General features: G+C 38.7%; 1 pseudogene; it reads right to left on the minus strand.

Moving 5' to 3' along the window:
* Positions 1-4,630: 4,630 nt before the first annotated feature.
* LOC102486085 (potassium-transporting ATPase alpha chain 2 pseudogene) lies at positions 4,631-7,245 on the minus strand (annotated as a pseudogene).
* Between the last annotated feature and the right edge of the window lie 355 nt (positions 7,246-7,600).

A 7,600-nucleotide genomic window follows, 5' to 3' on the forward strand; every position in this document is an offset into this window, starting at 1 on the left:
TATGGCTCCTAGCAGTGCAGTTCAGTATGCCTCAGACTGTGGCAATGAGGCTGGGCCTGGGCACAACATTTGATCATTTGATGGCTTCCATCTGTACGACTGCAGATTTTGGTCCTCATGGTAATTATGGTGATCAGAGTTTCTTCTTCTTTTCACCTCTGGAAATCTGCGAAAGCTGCCTCATGTGGGTATCTGAGTACAACAGCCACTAGGACTTGGGCCACTACTCTCTTCTGGAGCAATAACTCTGATGTTCCAGTAAGTCTCTGAATTTACACTTGTTCTGCATCCTGTGCCAGAGCCTGTCTGACTCAGGCAACTGGTGTTCCCTATTGTTCCACACTCTTTGATGGTCTTATTATTATTATTTTTTTTCTCAGCCAGGACAGACATGGATTCCTTTTCTTTGTGGTCTACTATTTTGGGGTTCTCTTGAAGAGTAGCTTAGATCAGATATCACGGATCTTTTCATCTTTACATTTACAAGGTCTTTTCCTTTCAATGAGATATGCACGGGACTGGAGAAGATTAAAATGGGACTGCCATTTTGCCATTTCCAGAACCTCCACTCTCACAGTTGATACCAGGCCCCTGGTTGTGTCCAGCACTCTGATTATTTTTTTCCCCTATTGCAGATTCTTTGCTCTCCCCTTGAAACTTAGCTTCTCTTGGCATGTTTTGTCTACACACCCCAAATTCATCATGCTTATTTCTATGTCTTAAACCCAAGTTTGGATGAGGTTCCAAGTTCTTTTTCCATGCAGATCAGTGCTATAAATAAATATGGGGGTGGTGAAGATGGGATATATTCTACTTGTGATGTTCAGAAAAACTCTATTCTAGTTTGGTCTAAAACATTTTCCATAATGAAGACATTTTGCCTTCTAGCAACTTCTACCTCTTGTTCTCATTCTTCTCTGTCACTGAGTAAATCTAATGCCTCTTCTATGTGACAGGCTTTCAGCTACATGCAGATAATGATCATGTCTTTCTGGAATTTTTTTTATCAAGGCTGCCTTAGCAAGAATTTCAAGTTTGCTGGGGAGACTCCATCTGAATTGAAATGTGGATCTTGCATGTGAGAAGGACACACACACACACACACACACACACACACACACACATACACACAGGAAGAACTGGTTCTCAGAGAGGAGCAAGTAGACGTCCATATCACCATTGTAGGGAGAACCCATCTCATGTTCTGGATCTACTTTCTCTTCTATGTCTTTCTCCAACTCATTTAGTTGATTGAGGTTAATTCTCGTCTAAGAAGAGAATGGAATTGCCATGTCAATGCTAAGAAAAAGCATTCCCTCTCATCAGGGAATCTAGAGTGAAATGATACTGTCAAGAAATTTCTCCATGGAGTTATTGCCATTTTTGAATATATTATTTTAAATTTTTGGTCCCAAAGTGGATTTAGCATTCCCTAGGATTACTGGCTTGTGCTAGATTTTGTGTAGATGCCCAGAGGGAGGGAAAAATCCTGGTTTTAATGGAAGAAACCTCCCAGACACATGGGGTAAAGGCCCAAAAAACAAAAACAGAGAAGCATAATGTACCCAGCCCTTCTCAAAGCACATGGGAGTTGGCACTGTATACAGTTCTGGTGCTCAATCAAAGTTGAAACATAACCCAAACATTGGCGAGTTCACAGGCCAACTCCCTGCATTTCTGGAATGGTCTTGGTGAGGATTAGAAATATATTTCATCCCCTAGAATTGTCTTTCTTCTTTACCACCCAGGCTGCCTCTTCTATCTTGTATGGGACGACTCATTCCTTTCTGAGCACAGCTCTGTGGTCTGAGCACATATGGAGACCCCCTTGTCTTCTCATCCAGAGATCTTTAGGGAAGGGCCCTATATTCATTTGGAAGAAATATTTTGAGTCACTCATGAGTATACTCAAATAACAAAAGATATCCTCAGAACTGCCATGTATTGGACAAGGAGGGGAATTTGTGCTGCTTTTGAGAAAGAGAAGTGAGGAGAGGAAAAAGGAGAAGGAGGTAATGAGGCAACAGGAGATAGAAGAGGCTTTGGGGGAAATCCTGACTTCTTAAAGGTTTAATATATGTTATTAAAATTATAGGACAGGCCTTAGAGGTGAATATGCTACAGAAGAGGCTGTGTTTTGTGCTTTCACTTTAATTGGAGAGGCAAGAAAATGTGGCTGGTCTATAGAAAGTGAGGAGGGTTTGAACCTGAGTTACATTTTTTTTTCCTTTTGTTTGTTTTCCCATTAGATGTGAATTGCCTTTGGAGTATCTAATCTATCTTATTTGTCTTTGTACTTCCAGTGCATAGCACATTGCCTGAAATACAGAAAACCTTCCATCAATGTTGTTCAAAGAAAATAAGAATGGAAAGATAGATCTTTGCACTAAAATATTATTTTTCAAGTATAACAAAGGGTAAAAGATAATTGAAAATGCCCCAAGCATCTACAGTCTCCATACTGATTTCTTATAAAGTGTTTCTGATTCATTCAAAGGAAAATAGAGTCAGATAGATCTTTCTTTAAATGCTGTTTTCCTTATCTGGGTTAAGTCTGGCTTAGATGGATTGGTCTAGACTCGATGCACATGCCCTACTAAGCCTCTGCTCTGCTCTAATTGGGCATCATGGTACCTGATTTAGAGTCATGGAAGTTTAGAACTGACAAGGGATATTAGAAGTCACAAAGAGATAATCTGATCCCTGCACCTTTCTTAATTCACTTCATACTATCTATCTTTGTTTCATAAAATGTCATTTGTTTCAAAACAAGGTATCTCTGAGAAGAAACAGTAGATAGATGGATAAAGATATACAATGATTGAATGTAAAAAATAAGAAAAAAACCCCAAGAAAACAAAGAAGAAAAATAGAGCATGTTCATTATGAAATTAACTAAGTTTTGTTGTGTAGCAAGTTATTTACAAATTGATTTAATTATGTTTGTTCATTAAAGTATGCATGATGGAATTTCTATTCATCCCAATAATTTCAAGCCAATCATTGACGGATTTGTCATATATTTTTCATTTATATCTTTGCATCTTGATTGAATTAAAAAGAATCCAAACCTCCCAAAATAAGATATCTCTGGGTCTGTCATATAGATGTGTGTCCCACACAGAGATAAGCTTAAATTAAGTGTATGAGACAGGACTGGTGTAAAATTAGTGCTTGAAAGTGCTTTGAGACTGTTTTACAAGAATGGTATTATACTATTATTATTGTTTAAAAAATATTTTCCAGAGGATATGTGTGTGCCTGACAGAGACAGAATGGGGTGGGGTGAGAAAGTACTCCCCATGAGGGTGGTCATACTGCAATCCTTTCTCCTTCATTTCTTCCTCCTTTTGAGATTTTGGCATGTATGCACATGTACCCAGCATGTTTTTCAAACCACTGGGTCTGGCTTGAACTGTGCCTGTGCAATTGAACTGCACAGTCAGCAATGTGGGATCCAGTTATCTTAACTACCACATCACCAGCTGACTCATAGATATTACTGTACAACTCACAAATACTACTATTTTAAACCATGATGGCTTCCTGGTAAATCAAAAACCCCTTTGTTCAACTGAACACCTTCAGTTATGACATGCAAAATAATCTTGGAGTTCAGTCTCTGAGCAGGAGTTGGAGAAAGAAAAAGCCAAGACAAAGACTAGGAGCTCTAGTGGGAGGGGCAAAGGGTATTCTGAGAGGGAGAAGAGAAGAAGGAAGTAATACAAAAAAAGGACTGGTGGGACCAGCAGTTAGCGTAATGGCTATGTCGCTGAACTCCCATATAGCCGGCTACGGTTTGAGTCCCAGACCCGGTGGCTTAAACTCATGCCCGGTGCGTGTACGTGTGTGCCCAAGATCCTGAGAGGAGAATGGAGGAGAAGGGATTGTGGCATGGCCATCCCCCCGGGGGGTGAATTCTCGCTTTCTATCTCTCTGTGTTTCTGGCGCGCACACTCGCCCTATAGCAAAAACCTCTAAAAAAAAAAAAAAAAAAAAAGGGTGGAGGGGGGGGGGGGAGGCAAAGGACTGGTGAGATGGTGAGAAGTCAGGCCAAGAGTGATATGGCCAGGGACATTGTGCCATGTTAATGACTGAGAGTCAGAGTGGAGGATGTCCATGTTCTCATGATATAACACTGCCCCACTTCCATCTCCTACGAACCTGGAGGTGAATTTTTGAGCAAAATATTCACTTTTCTCAAGAATTCATAGAAATACAGGGGGAGGGAATTAGACCTTCAGTAGAATGTAGAATGTAGGCTCAAGGAATCTTATCTAGAGCATTGCAAGCAGAGAAAACCAGAAGCTATTTGGATTATACAAGACTAGTATAATGGGAACTCATGAACATACAAATGTTATCACCTTGAAATTCATGTTTTAAAATAGATGATGGTGATAGAAATACAATTCATACATAGTCAAATCTCAGCTGTAAAATACAAAATATCAGTTGAATGCTTTTTATACAATTTTTGTCTTTTTCTGATATGAATTTTAATAATGCCATTATTGTGCAAGAGATCTCACAACTAGTGGCCAGGAGATGAAGATTATCACCAATGTGAAGTTTGGGGACTTGGAAAAGAAGATAATTTTAGTGATATATTATCTTAACATCTTCCACACTAAAGTCTGATGAAAAGTTTTCGTGTCATTATACACCCAAAGAAGAATGGCATGCAGCATATCCACAAACCAATCCTGAGCCAGGCGTATAATGAAATTCAGGGCTGTGACACTCCCAAGGCCATGGGAGAGTATTAATGTTATGATAACCTATGAGGCAATTTCTGCCTTGATGGCTTTATTTCTGAAAAGACCTTGCTGGAAGATAAAATTTCTCAGATTTTCCTGATGATTAGATATGCTATTTGCTGGATCATAATGCCTCTGAGAGTGGCTGTGTAGCCTGTTCATTCTAGGTATTTCTAACTCATTTTGAGGCATAGCTATCTTTTCAGCCATTCATGGTGTCCTTTTCCCATTGAGCCAGGAGTTAACGAGAGGTCTAGATCTAAACCTTTCCTATGCATAAATGATGACATAAATAACAAAAACTCCAAAGGCTTGGAGGAAGCCAATATACAGGAAGGAGTACCTGGCAAGTTTCCTGTCCTTGTGGTTCACGATGTGAGTTTCATTTTTCTTATAAGCTGAGGCAACGAGGGAATTACGTCTGTGCCCACGTTGATCAACAAGATGGTAGTGGTGTCCAATGGGTGGGTGGACTTAACAATGATGTAGTTCAAAAAAGGGCAGAATGATTTGATAGAAAGTGGTCAGATATGGAGGATCTATTGCTGAGTGAAGTAAGCCAGGCTATGAAAGAAAGATATTGTATGTATCTACTTAGTATATACCGACTATCCACACTCTATGGTAGAGAGCAAAATATTGGAGGACATAAAAGCAGTGAAAGCACTTAACGAGAATAAAACAGCATGGAATGAGGGGGGGGCGATGAAGAGAAGAGGATAGAGAAAGATAGCAAGAGAACAAATACTGAGAGGCAGGATGTTAATGGGAAACAGATATGGCTTATTACCTGTTGATGATGACATGTATAGTATTCTCAACTGGATTGGTCTGAGATGTTGGGTAAAGTCTTTTTACAAGCAAAATGAGAAATAGTGATTGACTGTTTAAAAAATAATTAGAATAAGAATAATAATGATTGGGAAATACATAGAAAAGGTATTGAATAATGAAGTGGGGGGATTAATGTCTCTGTATTGACTGACATGCAGGGCATTCCCTTTTGAAAAAGCAATGTAATACACTGTAAAGTTATATGTAATCCATTGTAATGTAAAGATTATGATGACAATAAAAATAAAAAAAGGGCAGAATGCAGCCATATTTTTGTTCAGAATTTTTTTAAAAAATTATTTATTATCATAATCTTTTTATATTGCTTTGAAATATATATCTTGACAGTGTATTACATTTCTTTTTCCGGTATGATTACAATGCATATCAGTCAAGACAAAGACATTACTATCCATATCATCATCATCAAATAGTTTTTCATCATTTTTTTCAGGTTATTATTATTTATTCTCATTTTTTAAAACATTTGATAACTATATATCATTTGGCTTATATAAATAATTTACCCAACATTAAATACTTCTCAGATCAGTTCAGTTGAGAATACTATACATGTTATCATCAACAGGTAATAAACCATTTCTATGTCCCACTAATGTCATGCCTCTCTTTTGTTCTTTTGTTATCCTTCTCTATACTCTTCTCTTCCCCCCCCCCCCTTCCACACCATCTTCAGCAACTGTAACTATTTTCACTGCTTTTATGTCCTCCAATATTTCAATCTCTACCATAAAGTGTGGATAGTTGGTATATATTAAGTGGATACGTACAATATCTTTCTTTCATTTCCTGGCTTGCTTCATTCACTCAGCAATAGATCCTCCATATTTGACCACTTTCTATTAAATGCCAGGGTCTTCTTGTTTTTTATGTCTGAGTAGCATTCCATAGAGTATTAAGCAATAATCTTCTTTAGGTTGTTCATCAGACAGCCTTCCTCTACCTTGTGGCTGTAGATGCAAAGTTGTCACATTGTCATTCAGTGACAACTCCATGTAGCCTGCATTTTTAGCTACATCAGAACTTTTCTTTCTCTTGGAAATTCCAATATTTGCCTTCTTTAGAGCATTGGCTCCATACTCTGTTACAGCAGCAACTTCATCCTGTCTCTGGTAGCCCACCACAATGATCAGCTTCTGAAGATGATTTCTGGGTATGTTAAGAGCTCATCTAGGTATTCTTGACTCATGTCCTTCAGTTCATGATAGTCACTACAGCAGCTTTAGCATCCCATTTGTTAATTTGATTGACAGCAACACTGAGGCATTTTGCAATGTCTTCCACCATTTTACTGTTGGATGAAATGCTTCCTACCCTTTTGGCAGTAGCTTTTGCTGTTAGAGGGATCCTCACTCATAACCACAATAATCTTGATTCCAGCACTCTGATGTTTGGTAACGCATCAGTCACAGTGGACTGAGGGGACTGATCATTGATAAGAGCCCACAAAACAAAGGTTGGAGGTGAGAAAGGTCATGCTATCGTTGTAAAAAGATTAGGTTTCTGGGAACTTGTCAGCTAGAAGGTATAGGTGGCAGAAATCCAGAACATGCTTTCTTGGCTGCTGAGGTCCAGGTACACTGGGTGGAAGTCCTTGACTATGGTCTTTTTCAGAGACTGCTTCAGGCATTAGGGTGTTGATGCTGGACTTCTCTAAGATAGTTTTAGGAACACCATCATCGTGAAGTGTTTATGATGTTTATCATGTCATAATGAAGAATCACTATCTCATGTATGGACTGCTGAAATTTGTTGGTAGAGTCAAAAGTGATTTCAGTCTGAGTCTGCCTATTTTTCAGTTTCACTTTCTAAACGCTTCTAATTTCCATCACAGCCTCAAAATTACCTCTGAGAATTTCCAAGGGCATTTTCTGAGGCATCTCCAACCACAACTTTATCAATGATGGGAACACTTCAGTGTTTTGGTTTGACCTCAACCAGGTTACACAGTATAATTTTCAGGAATAAGGAGGCCCAGATTCCAG

The sequence above is a fragment of the Tupaia chinensis genome, unplaced genomic scaffold (assembly GCF_000334495.1).
Source record: "Tupaia chinensis unplaced genomic scaffold, TupChi_1.0 Scaffold000542_1, whole genome shotgun sequence".
NCBI classification, from domain to species: Eukaryota; Metazoa; Chordata; class Mammalia; order Scandentia; family Tupaiidae; genus Tupaia; species Tupaia belangeri.